Here is a 15089-nt window from a genome sequence, read left to right on the forward strand (position 1 = left end):
ATAAATGATAAGTTTGTAAGGAATAACCAAACTTAACAGTGATTATACTACATATAGGCCTGGGATATTTTTATTCTCTCAGTTCAGTTCAGTTCAGTTGCTCAGTCGTGTCCAACTCTTTGCGACCCCATGAATCACAGCTCGCCAGGCCTCCCTGTCTATCACCAACTCCCGGAGTTCACTCAAACTCATGTCCACTGAGTCAGTGATGTCATCCAGCCATCTCATCCTCTGATGTTCCCTTCTCCTCCTGCCCCCAATCCCTCCCAGCATCAGAGTCTTTTCCAATGAGTCAACTCTTCACTTCCGGTGGCCAAAGTATTGGAGTTTCAGCTTCAGCATCAGGCCTTCCAGTGAACACCCAGGACTGATCTCCTTAGGATGGACTGGTTGGATCTCCTTGCAGTCCAAGGGACTCTCAAGAGTCTTCTCCAACACCACAGTTCAAAATCATCAATTCTTCGGCACTCAGCTTTCTTCACAGTCCAACTCTCACATCCATACATGACCACTGGAAAAACCATAGCCTTGACTAGCCGGACCTTTGTTGGCAAAGTAATGTCTCTGCTTTTCAATATGCTATCTAGGTTGGTCATAACTTTCCTTCCAAGGAGTAAGTGTCTTTTAATTTCATGGCTGCAGTCACCATCTGCAGTAATTTTGGATTCCCCCAAAATAAACTCTGACACTGTTTCCACGGTTTCCCCATCTATTTCCCATGAAGTGATGGGACCGGATGCCACGATCTTCGTTTTCTGAATGTTGAGCTTTAAGCCAACTTTTTCACTCTCCTCTTTCACTTTCATCAAGAGGCTTTTTAGTTCCTCTTCACTTTCTGCCATAAGGGTGCATATCTGCATATCTGCATCTGCATATCTGAGGTTATTGATATTTCTTCTGGCAATCTTGATTCCAGCTTGTGCTTCTTCCAGCCCAGCATTTCTCATGATGTACTCTGCATATAAGTTAAATAAGCAGGGTGACAATATACAGCCTTGACGTACTCCTTTTCCTATGTGGAACCAGTCTGTTGTTCCATGTTGCTTCCTGACCTGCATATAGGTTTCTCAAGAGGCACTTCCAAAATTTTTTATTATTAGTTTAAATAATAATCATGTAGTACCTTTAAAGACCAGTAAAAACAATAAAGATACTTGTATTTTTTAAATACAACAAAACAGATGTTTCAAATGAATCACCCTGTATTAATCAACTAAAAATTATCAAATACTGCAACACATATCATGAGACACTAAAATTATATGCCACAAAATAATTATGCTAGTAAGTAATTCCTCTCCAATAATGACCATTAGTCTGGAAAAGAACCAATTTGTCTTGTTGACATAGAATGTCCGGTAGTTAAAACTCAACACAAAAATAAAGCAGCATTGATTTGCCATGGTGATTCTAGCCTTTTATCTGTTGGACTTTGATCCTTGAATCAACATGTGTATCCGAACTTTGGTCCTAACTGATTCTAGCACAAATTCTAACAATTAGAGAAAAAAAAAAGGTAGGGGGAGGGGTTGTACTTCTAATGATCTACACACAAAGATGATAAAATTATAAAGCTTTGGGAGTAAGCTTTGTCATTTCCTACTCCAGGGGATCTTCCCAACCCAGGGATCGAAGCCTAGTCTCTTGCTTCTCCTGCACTGGCAGGAGGATTCTTTACCACTAGTGCAATCCACTAATTAGATATTATTGATTCATACGTCTCCTGCATTGGCAGGCAGGTTCTTTAACACAAGCACCACCAACTCAATGACAGCCAGCACTGGAACTGCCAATGTCCCAAAACCATATTCAAAAAAGACAAAAGTCTCTTGCTCTTTATTTTTATGAAAATCCACTAACTGAGCTAACAAAAAAGATCTTCACAACGCAGATAATCACGATGGTGTGATCACTCACCTAGAGCCAGACATCCTGGAATGTGAAGTCAAGTCGGCCTTAGAAAGCATCACTATGAACAAAGCTAGTGGAGGTGATGGAATTCCAGTTGAGCTATTTCAAATCCTGAAAGATGATACTGTGAAAGTGCTGCACTCAATATGCCAGCAAATTTGGAAAACTCAGCAGTGGCCACAGGACTGGAAAAGGTCAGTTTTCATTCCAATCCCAAAGAAAGGCAATGCAAAAGAATGCTCAAACTACCGCACAACTGCACTCATCTCACATGCTAGTAAAGTAATGCTCAAAATTCTCCAAGCCAGGCTTCAAGTGAACTTTCAGATGTTCAAGCTGGTTTTAGAAAAGGCAGAGGAACCAGTGATCAAACTGCCAACATTTGATGGATCATTGAAAAAGCAAGAATTCCAGAAAAACATCTATTTCTGCTTTACTGACTATGCCAAAGCCTTTGACTGTGTGGATCACAATAAACTGTGGGAAATTCTGAAAGAGATGGGAATACCAGACCACCTGACCTGCCTCTTGAGAAACCTGTATGCAGGTCAAGAATCAATAGTTAGAACTACACATGGAACAAGACTGGTTCCAAATAGGAAAAGGAGTACATCAAGGCTGTATATTGTCACCCTGCTTATTTAACTTATATGCAGAGTACATCATGAGAAATGCTGGGCTGGAAGAAGCACAAGCTGGAATCAAGATTGCCAGAAGAAATATCAATAACCTCAGATATGCAGATGACACCACCCTTATGGCAGAAAGTGAAGAGGAACTAAAAAGCCTCTTGATGAAAGTGAAAGAGGAGAGTGAAAAAGTTGGCTTAAAGCTCGACATTCAGAAAACGAAGATCATGGCATCTGGTCCCATCACTTCATGGCAAATAGATGGGGAAACAGTAGAAATAGTGACTAACTTTATTTTTTGGGGCTCCAAAATCACTGCAGATGGTGACTGCAGCCATGATTAAAAGATGCTTACTTCTTGGAAGGAAACTTATCACCAACCTAGACAGCATATTAAAAAGCAGAGACATTACTTTGCCAACAAAGGTCCGTCTAGTCAAGGCTATGGTTTTTCCAGTGGTCATGTATGGATGTGAGAGTTGGACTGTGAAGAAAGCTGAGTGCCGAAGAATTGATGATTTTGAACTGTGGTGTTGGAGAAGACTCTTGAGAGTCCCTTGGACTGAAAAGAGATCCAACCAGTCCATCTTAAAGGAGATCAGTCCTGGGTGTTCACTGGAAGGCCTGATGCTGAAGCTGAAACTCCAATACTTTGGCTCTTTCAGAAAGAGCTGACTCATTTGAAAAGACCCTGATGCTGGGAAAGATTGAGGGCAGGAGGAGAAGGGGAGCACAGAGAATAAGATGTCTGGATGGCATCACCGACTCAATGGACATGGGTTTGGACGGACTCTAGGAGTTGGTGATGGATGGCAAGGCCTGGCGTGCGGAGGCTCATGGGGTCGCAGATAGTTGTACACAACTGAGCGACTGAACTGAAACAGCTAACAAAAGCACAGAAAAACTAATTAGGCCTAAGAAAGTTATCTTCATGGTCTTACCCTGTTAATGATGTCAGAGAACAAACCTACCAGGCTTTTGAAAGTGGACAGCTAATTTCAAAAGGCCTTACAGAGTACTTATCATATGCAAGCTTTCCTACACCAGCTTTCTGCTATCAGACAATCCAGATTTACTAAAAAAATACAATCGGTTTAGAATAACATTATAAAATAACTCTCTTTGATAGAGGACATGCTGAAAAGTGACCAAATATCCTTAGAGAATCAAATTCTAGAAGACTGAAGGTCCCTTTTAGCCCTATGAGGGCTTCCCAGGTGGTGCTAGTGGTAAAGAAACTGCCTGCCAATGCAGGAGAAGCAAGAGGCTTGGGTTGGATCCCTGGGTCGGGAAGATGCCCTGGAGGAGGAAATGGCAACCCACTCCAGTATTTTTGCCTGGAAAATTCCATAGACAGAGGAACCTTGAGGGCTACAGCCCATGGGGCTGCAAAGAGTTGGACACGATTGAGCACATGTGCATATACACACACAGACACACACATGAATCTAAAACACCTAGTTCCCTGAGGGTGACAGAAACTACAAATCATTTCTTTGATAACTGCTATAACCTGCCAGAGGTGGGAAAGGCGTTGATAAGGAAATAACAATTAGAAGACTGGGCAACATAAAATAGATGCTTGCATTTGTGTCAGCATCAAATCTACACAGTAATTACTGGCAAGTGGCGATCACAATTTAAGTCACTGATTCTGTGTTGGAAGGGGAGCTTGGAGGTCCACCTCTTTACCAATGAATGAACATCTTAGTGTAATAACTCCAGTAACAAGTGGCTGTTTAATCTACACTTAAACACCTCACTGCTTCCTGAAGCAGCCCATCCCTCCATTCCATTCTTCAGATAGTTCTAATTGACAAGTTTTGCCTTAAATTAAGGCAAAAATCTGTCCATGGGCTATTTTTATCCACAGACTCTAGTTCTGCCAAGCAGCCACCAAAAATAAGTCTCCTACATAGTAGCAGTCTTGCAAATATCTACAGTTTCTATGTCTACCTCCTTACCCCTTCCTCTTCACTTTTTTCTAAGCTAAACATCTAAGGCTCCTTCAGCCTTCTTCCTATAAAAACATTTCAAGTTCTGGCAATGCTGGCTGTTCTATTCTTGACCTGCTTTAAGTTTTCAATGTTCCCTTTAGAATGTAATGCAAACTGCATATAATTTTCCCCTACATACTTTGAATAATAAAAGCAGGACCACCATCTTGGTTTTTCTGAATATTATATACCTAAATAACTCAGCTTACTGAAGAAGTGGCAAGTCTCTAACTATGAAAACAATGGACAGGTCAGACTTTTCACAGACTTTTGATCCGAACTACTGCAGAAAACAAACACAAAATCTAATGTCCAGTATTTTCTTTTTCTCTGATATAACAATAATAGCTATAAGTTATCAAAGACGTACTTTATAATAGAACATGCTTTACATGTCTATTATTTCACTTGACTCTGATAATAACCCAGTGACATCAAGCCTCTTTACACCCATTTTACAGATAGAACTGAGACACAGATCAAATCATTTAATGTGAATTTGTATAATATATGTGTCAAAACTGGGGTATAAAGAGTGGACTTACTTCACTGATGAAAGTTACTGATGATATAGGTAAAAGGACATACACTCTGGTGTTATAAACCTGTGTTTAATCATAGCTCTGCCATTAACCAGCTATCTGACCTTAGGCAATTTATGTAAATTCTCTGGGTCTTGCTTTTATCTACAAAATGGGATATTATGTGTCCATTACTAAAATTAAATGTGGTACACAACTAAACCACTTGCGATTAACACAATTAACAAAAGCAAGTTAAAATTCTTTTTCCCCATAGAAACTGGGCTTTTCTTTTTAGACTTGGTTTTAACAATCAATATGTTACATGGGGGTAAAAGGGTAACTGAATATTTCCCAAATGGAAATGAAATATAGAAACAGCAAAATTTGAGTTCTAAAATTGCCAAAACCACCTAAGATAGGTCACTGATGACCTGAGAAGATATCTGGGTTTGACAAACCCTAACAAGGTACCTGTCTCCTACTTGAAATGGTACTACTTCAAGAACCAAGATAAGGCAGATATTGTTCAGACGGACCACAGTATTCTCCCTACCACTAGAAGTCTGACCTAGCTGAGGAGAGTTGACAGACTTAAGGCTCTTTCTGGGAAATTGGGGATTCGGAGAGCTGGGGGAGGTAGGAGAAGGGCAGTGGGAGGGAGAAGGAATGAAGACAAAATGAAAGAATGGATATAAATGGCAAGTAAAGACCTTTCCCCCAAAGATTAATAATGAAAAACTGGAATTGTAAAAGGACAATCTTTTTTTCTACATTAAATTGGACTTCACACCTCTAACCGCAATGTATAGTTGGAAATAGGCAAAAACTAGAAATTTTGCCATTTTAACTTGTTATGCTTTCTAAAAATATATATACTTACTACCCCATCCTCAGATAGCTTAACATGCCTGGCTATGTTCTATACATTGTCAGAAAACTTAACCTAATTTAGAAGAAGAAGCTATGTATAGATTAGGATTGACATGAGAAGAAAGGAAGTATCATTGCTTTATGACACTTCAAAAATGTTGAAAACAAAATGGTGTGAGTAAAATAATTTATAAAGAATATGTTGTATTCCTAAACTAGAGCCATGCCTCCACTGATATCTCCCTCTTCAGTAAATTTTTAAACAATGAATATCTTAAAAATTTTATTTAAAAAAATTTCTGGTTACTGAACACTTAAAAATTCCCCTTAAGAATTATATACTAAAATGCTAATACTTAATTTGAAAGGTGGGATTTACAGTAGTTACTTCCTGAGTTTGCCACATAGACATATTCCTTGAAAATCAGAAAAAAAAACTTAAGTTTAAAAATTTACAAGTAAGCCAAGAAGTCTCAAATCTCTGAATTTCTATACATCTGCTGCTGCTAAGTTGCTTCAGTCGTGTCTGACTCTGTGTGACCCCATAGACAGGAGCCCACAGGGTCCCCCGTCTCTATACGTCTAAATACTATCAAATAAATTAGATATTCTATCGAAGTACATTTTACTTTTAGACCCTAAGCCTATTTACTGTAAGGTCTTAAAGAAAAATTCGAGATTGTATTACTGTTGAGATGCAAGATTATTGTTTGTTATATACAAATGGATGCCCCCTTTTATGAACCCACAGGAGATTCTGCTCTCAAAACTGTCTGGAAAAAGCTGAACGCCCTGTGAGTTCTCTTTAATATTGTATGGGTACAATTAATCATTCTACTATCCTTTCTTTGGTTTGGTTGTTAGGAAGAACAGTGACAAATCTGTGATCTACCTTTGCAATTATGCAAGACTCTTTGGTAAACATTTCTCTGTATTAAATTTACCTCTAGCTTTACTTTCCTATGCTACGTTATTTTTCCATTATTTTGATTTCATCTTTATAAAAAATCTTATTTTATTGTAAACCATTGTGAATACTTTTTGGAATGCTGCAGGGAAAAAATAATAAATTTGTAGCAAATATTCAATGAAATCCAATCTGGTGAAAACTGTAGGATTTATTAAAAAATTGACCAGTAACAACCAGTTGCTAACATTCTGCTTTCTATGCACAAAACAGAGATATTTAATTTGATTAATCAAAATCACCAAAGGAGAGGTCACTCATTCTTGCGCAATATAAGCAACATTTCTTAAATGTGAATCCATCTCCCCAAATTCTTTTTTTGTCCCAATCTTATCCCTTTGGTTCTCTTCCTTCACACTCTATAATGTGAAATCAAAATGTGTATCCACTCTACTTACTGAAAAAAAAAATTGTGCTCTTCTATACTTGAAATCAGAAACTTTTAAATGATTTAATTTGGGGAAGAAATACACTTTTGGTTTTTTTCCTATGATTTTTCTCACACAGTAGAAAAAAAAATTACAGGACAAGTCACAGTTTGTGGGAAACACAAATTGCAAATAACTTGAATCTATATATTTTTATTAAATAAAAACTTGATACTTACTGTTGACAGAACTTTCTGATTTCACTGAGGATGAATGTGCTGGGAAAAACAAAAAATGAATGTGATTAAAACAAACCAGCACTGTTTTGTCAAGAATCACTTTGCAGTGGTGTAACAGCCACAGCTATAACCAGAATTCTTCCGAGTAGTCTAGTTTACTTTCTAGTCAACTTTATAGTCTAGTAAACCTTACTTTATAGTCTTGCAGGAAAGCACTTCACTGTCTTCTAATCTTCCCTGTTCCTTTGACTTATCTCCCTAATTAAAATGTTAGGTCCTTTTAGGCAGGGGTATTTTAAGCTCTTGTACAGGCTGGAATACCTAGCATAAAACTTAAAAAATAATAAACACCTATAAAAAAATATCTCATGTTGCTGGGGGGGGGGGAAGCTCATAGATTACCTGCAATATAACAAATATTTTATCTACAGATTTTCAACATCCAAGAGCAGTTTACAAATAAATAGTTTTTCTTAATACTTTTTTGAAGATCATATGCAGGTAAGAATTCACAGTAATTCAAAATCACACAAAAAATTGTATCATAAAACAACATTTGAGTTCCACAATAGTTACCCAGTGAGAGAAACAGAAAAGTACTGAAGATGTATTAATTTAAAAAAAAAATTATCATTATATATACAGTGTCCTGCTGGAAGACCTCAGGGGAAATATTTCTGAAGGCTGCTAAGTCAAAAAAGAACATAACAGATGGAGAGTAACAATTCCTCCAACCTCTCTGGATGAAAGTCAAAGTCGTTCAGTTGCGTTTGATTCTTTGCAACACCATGGCCTATACCGTCCATGGAATTCTACAGGCCAGAATACTGGAGGGGGTAGTCTTTCCCTTCTCCAGGGGATCTTCCCATCCCAGGGATCGAACCCAGGTCTCCCGCATTGAGGGCAGATTATTTACTAGCTGAGCCACAAGGGAAGCCCAAGAATACTGGGGTGGGTAGCCTATCCCTTCTCTAGCAGATCTTCCTGACTGAGGAATTGAACTGGGGTCTCCTGTATTGCAGGCGGATTCTTTATCAACTGAGCTTTCAGGGAAGCCCACCTCTCTGGATAGATCTCATAATTAGTCCAAGTTGTCACACAAACGATCCCTTAAGGCCAGACAAGACGGTGTGAGAGACACAGGATAAAGATTCCAAAGAAAGTCAAGGCCTGGACTGCCACAAGTGCTTTATGTTATTGTGTCTTTACTCCTATTCATTTCCCAGTCATCAAAAAACAAATAAAAACATGGTTACCCTTCCTGTAGCAAAAGAAACATCCCCTTCTCTGTCATTTTCTCTGTCATGTAAGGAACATGATACCTGCTTCCAAGTGTATATTATCTTAAAAATGGCACACAGTTGGAACTAAAAGGAAGAAGTTGTAGGTTTGGACTAAATGTTAAGAAAAACCTGCTAGCAATTACAACTATCTGAAACGTAAAGGAATATTTTGGATAATGGGTTCTTTTTCCCTGGAGGTGTTGAAGCTAAAGCAGAACAAGTACATGATAAAGAGCAGAGCATCTCAGACTTTATTGTGCATATGAGTCATCCTGGGAACTTGAAGTCAACTGTAATTCAGGAGATGTGCAAGGGTCTGAGGTTATGCATTTCTAACAAGCTCCCAAGTGATGACAATGCAGAGGACCATATTTTAAAAGGCAAAACCACAGAATATCTTTTCAATCATGATTTCCAGGGCTGATTTCTGATGTTCTCTGCAACACAGAAAATTGGCTGACTTCACTGACTCACTCAAGCACTGTGCTTAGGAACTGGGGATAAAGAATTAAGTAAGTCACATAGTCCTTTCCTTAACAGAAAATAAATTATTCCAAGAGTGTTATGTATTTCTAAAGGAGAATGCAGGGTGCTATCAGAATGTGCTAACAGGAAACTAGCCTTGCCTGGAAAAGTAGAGTGAAAGGAATCAGACAAGGCCTACTCAAGGCACTGATCTAGGGGGCAGCGTGGAGGTGGAGGATTAAGATCTTGAACTTTCTGCCAAGAGAGTTTACCTAAATATCCCTTTGTGTTCATACCTGCCAAAGAAGACTGGTCCTCAAAGTCCAGTTATTGATCTTTCTTACATTTTCTCTATCTGTTGGTTCCGCTATCTAGCATTCCAATTATCTACCCATTTACCTATTTAACATTCTGTATGATGGTAACCCGAGTTATGGGAGTTGACAGGATCACATAGGGAGAACAGAGAGAAAAAAGGTCTGTAAGAGCCCTGAGTAATTCCAACACCTAAGGCTAAGACTGAGGAGAAACTATAGTCTAAAACATCTGGGGAGAGACCAAAAAGACAGGAAGAAAAGTCAAGAAAGTAGATTGTTTTGAGGAATGTTAGCAGTCCAAAGGCAGCTGAGATATTAAGCATTTATTAATTACTATTTGGCAAGGGTGAACGTCGACATTCTAGGAATCAGCGAACTAAAATGGACTGGAATGGGTGAATTTAACTCAGATGACCATTATATCTACTCCTGCGGGCAGGAATCCCTCAGAAGAAATGGAGTAGCCATCATGGTCAACAAAAGAGTCTGAAATGCAGTACTTGGATGCAATCTCAAAAACGACAGAATGATCTCTGTTCGTCTCCAAGGCAAACCATTCAATATCACAGTTATCCAAGTCTGTGCCCCAACCAGTAACGCTGAAGAAACTGAAGTTGAACAGTTTTATGAAGACCTACAAGACCTTTTAGAACTAACACCCCAAAAAGATGTCCTTTTCATTACAGGGGACTGGAATGCAAAAGTAGGAAGTCAAGAAACACCTGGAGTAACAGGCAAATTTGGCCTTGGAATGCAGAATGAAGCAGGGCAAAGACTAATAGAGTTGTGCCAAGAAAATGCACTGGTCATAGCAAACACCCTCTTCCAACAACACAAGAGAAGACTCTACACATGGACATCACCAGATGGTCAACAGAAAATCTGATTGATTATATTCTTTGCAGCCAAAGATGGAGAAGCTCTATACAGTCAACAAAAACAAGACCAGGAGCTGACTGTGGCTCACATCATGAACTCCTTATTACCAAATTCAGACTCAAATTGAAGAAAGTAGGGAAAACCGCTAGACCATTCAGGTATGATCTAAATCAAATCCCTTATGATTATACAGTGGAAGTGAGAAATAGATTTAAGGGACTAGATCTGATAGAGTGCCTGATGAACTATGGAATGAGGTTCGTGACATTGTACAGGAGACAGGGATCAAGACCATCCCCATGGAAAGAAATGCAAAAAAGCAAAATGGCTGTCTGAGGAGGCCTTACAAATAGCTGTGAAAAGAAGAGAGGCGAAAAGCAAAGGAGAAAAGGAAAGATATAAGCATCTGAATGCAGAGTTCCAAAGAATAGCAAGAAGAGAAAAGAAAGCCTTCTTCAGTGATCAATGCAAAGAAATAGAGGAAAAGAACAGAATGGGAAAGACTAGAGATCTCTTCAAGAAAATTACAGATACCAAGGGAACATTTCATGCAAAGATGGGCTCGATAAAGGACAGAAATGGTATGGACCTATAGAAGCAGAAGATATTAAGAAGAGGTGGCAAGAATACAGGAAGAACTGTACAAAAAAGATCTTCACGACCCAGATAATCATGATGATGTGATCACTAATCTAGAGCCAGACATCTTGGAATGTGAAGTTAAGTGGGCCTTAGAAAGCATCACTATGAACAAAGCTAGTGGAGGTGATGGAGTTCCAATTGAGCTGTTTCAAATCCTGAAAGATGATGCTGTGAAAGTGCTGCATTCAATATGCCAGCAAATTTGGAAAACTCAGCAGTGGCCACAGGACTGGAAAAGGTCAGTTTTCATTCCAATCCCAAAGAAAGGCAATGCAAAAGAATGCTCAAACTACCACACAATTGCACTCATCTCACATGCTAGTAAAGTAATGCTCAAAATTCTCCAAGCCAGGCTTCAGCAACACGTGAACCGAGAACTCCCTGATGTTGAAGCTGGTTTTAGAAGAGGCAGAGGAACCAGAGATCAAATTGCCAACATCCGCTGGATCATGGCAAAAGCAAGAGAGTTCCAGAAAAACATCTATTTCTGCTTTACTGACTATGCCAAAGCCTTTGACTGTGTACATCACAATAAACTATGGAAAATTCTGAAAGAGATGGGAATACCAGACCACCTAACCTGCCTCTTGAGAAATCTGTATGCAGGTCAGGAAGCAACAGTTAGAACTGGACATGGAACAACAGACTGGTTCCACATAGGAAAAGGAGTACGTCAAGGCTGTATATTGTCACCCTGCTTGTTTAACTTCTATGCAGAGTACAGCATGAGAAACGCTGGACTGGAAGAAGCACAAGCTGGAATCAAGACTGCCGGGAGAAATATCAATAACGTCAGATATGCAGATGATACCACCCTTACGGCAGAAAGTGAAGAGGAGCTACAAAGCCTCTTGATTAAAGTCAAAGAGGAGAGTGAAAACGTTGGCTTAAAGCTCAACATTCAGAAAACGAAGATCATGGCACCCGGTCTCATCACTTCATGGGAAATAGATGGGGAAACCGTGGAAACACTGTCAGACTTTATTTTGGGGGGCTCCAAAATCACTGCAGATGGTGACTGCAGCCATGAAATTAAAAGACGCTTACTCCTTGGAAGAAAAGTTATGACCAACCTAGATAGTATATTTAAAAGCAGAGACATTACTTTGCTGACTAAGGTCTGTCTAGTCAAGGCTATGGTTTTTCCTGTGGTCATGTATGGATGTGAGAGTTGGACTGTGAAGAAAGCTGAGCTTTCTTTCATTGATGCTTTTGAACTGTGGTGTTGGAGAAGACTCTTTGAGAGTCCCTTGGACTGCAAGGAGATCCAATCAGTCCATTCTGAAGGAGATCAGCCCTGGGATTTCTTTGGAAGGACTGATGCTAAAGCTGAAGCTCCAGTACTTTGGCCACCTCATGCAAAGAGTTGACTCATTGGAAAAGACTCTGATGCTGGGAGGGATTGGGGGCGGGAGGAGAAGGGGACGACCGAGGATGACATGGCTGGATGGCATCATGGACTCGATGGACGTGAGTCTGAGTGAACTCCAGGAGATGGTGATGGACAGGGAGGCCTGGCGTGCAGCGATTCATGGGGTCGCAAAGAGTCGGACACGACTGAGCCACTGAACTGAACTGAACTGATTCAAGTTTGGGACAAATTAAGGTGGCCTGGCAAGAAAGTATCACATCAAGATTGACTTAGTTACAGATGATCAATCACAAATATCAAAAAATTAAAGAGGTTTATATGGTCCTCCTAAAGTTTGATAAAATGTTGTCATTTTCTGCTTTATACCAAAGCTGAAAAAGAAAGAACTATATCCTATACTCTCTATCAAAGATGTTCCAAATAAAGAGTAAATAAGAAAGATGTCTCAATTCTGCTTTGCTTGGGTTTTCTGTCTGCAAAATGTTTCGTTTTCTTATTCTTTATTAATTATACCTAACGTGCTAGTGGGATGCTGGGGACAGAGGAATGAACACAGCAGATAGAATTCCTGCTCTCTTGTGCTTTTATGTAATTGTCATATGTGTAATGAGGGAAAAGTTCTAGGGTTGTGACAGCATTATAAATGGGAGTCCTAATTTAGATTCGTGGTTAGAGAAGGATCCCTGAAGAAGTGACATTTAAGCTTAGAACTGAAGGATGAGTTAGGATGGGCCTGGAGGTTTTAGAGAGAAAGGAAGCAGCAACTATGCAGTCCTTAAATGTAAAGAAGTTTGGCATTTTCTAGAAATTGAAAGGCTATGTGCGTGGAGTGTGAAAGTAACATGAAGAGTAGTGAGAAACAAGCCTTGTATGCTAGATCATTTAGACCCTTTGGGCTTTGTCCAGATGTTGGTTATATCTTAAGAACAACAGGAAATCACTGCTAGATGGAGAATGGATTAAGGAAAGGGAGGTGGGATGACAAGACAGTGGTGGAAACAGTAAGGATAATATAGTAGTAGCCTAGATGAGAAAACATGGTTAGTTTGGACGAGAGTAGAGAAAACTTGAGAAATACATAACCTGGGGTAAAACTGATGGGATTTACATAAACATGGAAAGAAGAGTCTGGCAGGCTAGAGCCCCTGGGGTTGCAATCAGTTGGACACAACTGAGCAACTGACACACACAAGGATAATTTCCAGACTTCTGCTATTAGCTTTTAGGTTGACAGACGTATCAGCTACTGAAATACAGAACACTACTGAAATACAGAACACTAAAGGAAAAACATCTTCTAAGGAAGATCACATGAATATGTAACTTGAGGGAGGCAACCTCATCCTTAGTCACAAGCATCCAGCTACATAATTACCTGTTTTGGAGGTACTGAATAAACTTTACATTGTAGGAATTAATTCTTTAATTTGGAATATTCAATGACTAACATGATATCATATTATGACATAAACATATTCTATAACAGTCAACGTTACAAAATCCTCAAGTAGAATACATTAAATATTTTAATGGAACATGAGGATAAATAAAAAACTTTTAAATTTAAAATGAGATTCTCACATTTATTAATTAAAATTTATTTTGAAGTTTAGAACATGATTTATAGACAAAAAAGACATTGTTTCAATACCATTTCTCAATAAACAGTAGAATACCAGTATTTTTCTTCTCATCATCTATCAATTTTACCAAGTCTAAAACTTGGCAATACTGTATGTTTGAATGTATCATGACATGTTGGAAGGAAAAGATGTAGATAAGAATATAACATGTCTAATGATCTTCATAGCTGGAGCAAGGGAGCCCTCTCCTGTTCAAGTATTATGTTAACACTGGCTGGAATTTAATTCAATCTACCATTACCTACCTAATTTAATCCAATTCACTCTAAGTTACAGTTAATTTGACTCTATTATGGGCTGAGAAAAAAACCCACAGCAACCTTCATAATAACTATGTACCAAGTACTATGCAAATGGCTTACATACATTATCTAAGCTCAGGTACAATTATCATGACCACTGTCTAAACTAAGACACAGCTTAAGGACTGCTGAGGAACAAGCAAGCAGTTGACCTGGATTTGAATTTAACAATTACTTACTAACTGTATATGCACAATACCATGTTAGGCTGAGGACACATACATATCAATCTCTATCATTTCAAGAAGCCCATTAGCTAGGGAGAAAAATCAAACAGACCATGATAATTGAAATCACAATGCTATGATTTTATACTGACTTATAGATTATTTACTGATTTACAGTGTTCAAAATGCCTATCACGTTCTTTGATTCTTCACCATAAGCACCAATAGTACAGAAAGCAGGTAGTCACATCATCACTATGTAGGTATATGGGGAAAGTAAAACTCAAGAAATTCAGTAACTTGCTTAATGTAACTTGTCTATAACTAACAAATCCAGAAATCAGAGTGCTGTTACAACATTATACCATTTGCAAAAATGAATCAAAACCGATCTTGTTCTTGAATCTTCTATAATTTACTATAAATTTGTCTCTAAATTCTCCAACCAGTTTCCTTTCAAGTACTATAAAACAGAATTGTAAATGCATTTACTAAATTCTTAATTTGAGACATA

At 38.6% G+C, this 15089-nt stretch overlaps 1 protein-coding gene across 5 annotated transcripts in view; it reads right to left on the reverse strand.

Annotated features, from left to right (window-relative positions):
* The window catches only part of LOC120873709 (protein FRA10AC1), a 63465-nt gene that overhangs the window by 3997 nt on the left and 44379 nt on the right, over positions 1 to 15089 (reverse strand). For 4 of the 5 annotated variants that reach the window (XM_040254548.1, XM_040254545.1, XM_040254544.1 and 1 more), the window contains one exon: positions 7506 to 7544. The gene's annotated coding sequence lies outside the window, so the exon portion shown is untranslated. Of the gene's footprint in view, positions 1 to 7505; positions 7545 to 9012; positions 9226 to 15089 lie in introns of all 5 variants that reach the window. The other variant, XM_040254549.1, reaches the window with a different exon arrangement.

The sequence above is a fragment of the Oryx dammah genome, unplaced genomic scaffold (genome assembly GCF_014754425.2).
Source record: "Oryx dammah isolate SB20612 unplaced genomic scaffold, SCBI_Odam_1.1 HiC_scaffold_14, whole genome shotgun sequence".
NCBI lineage: Eukaryota > Metazoa > Chordata > Mammalia > Artiodactyla > Bovidae > Oryx > Oryx dammah.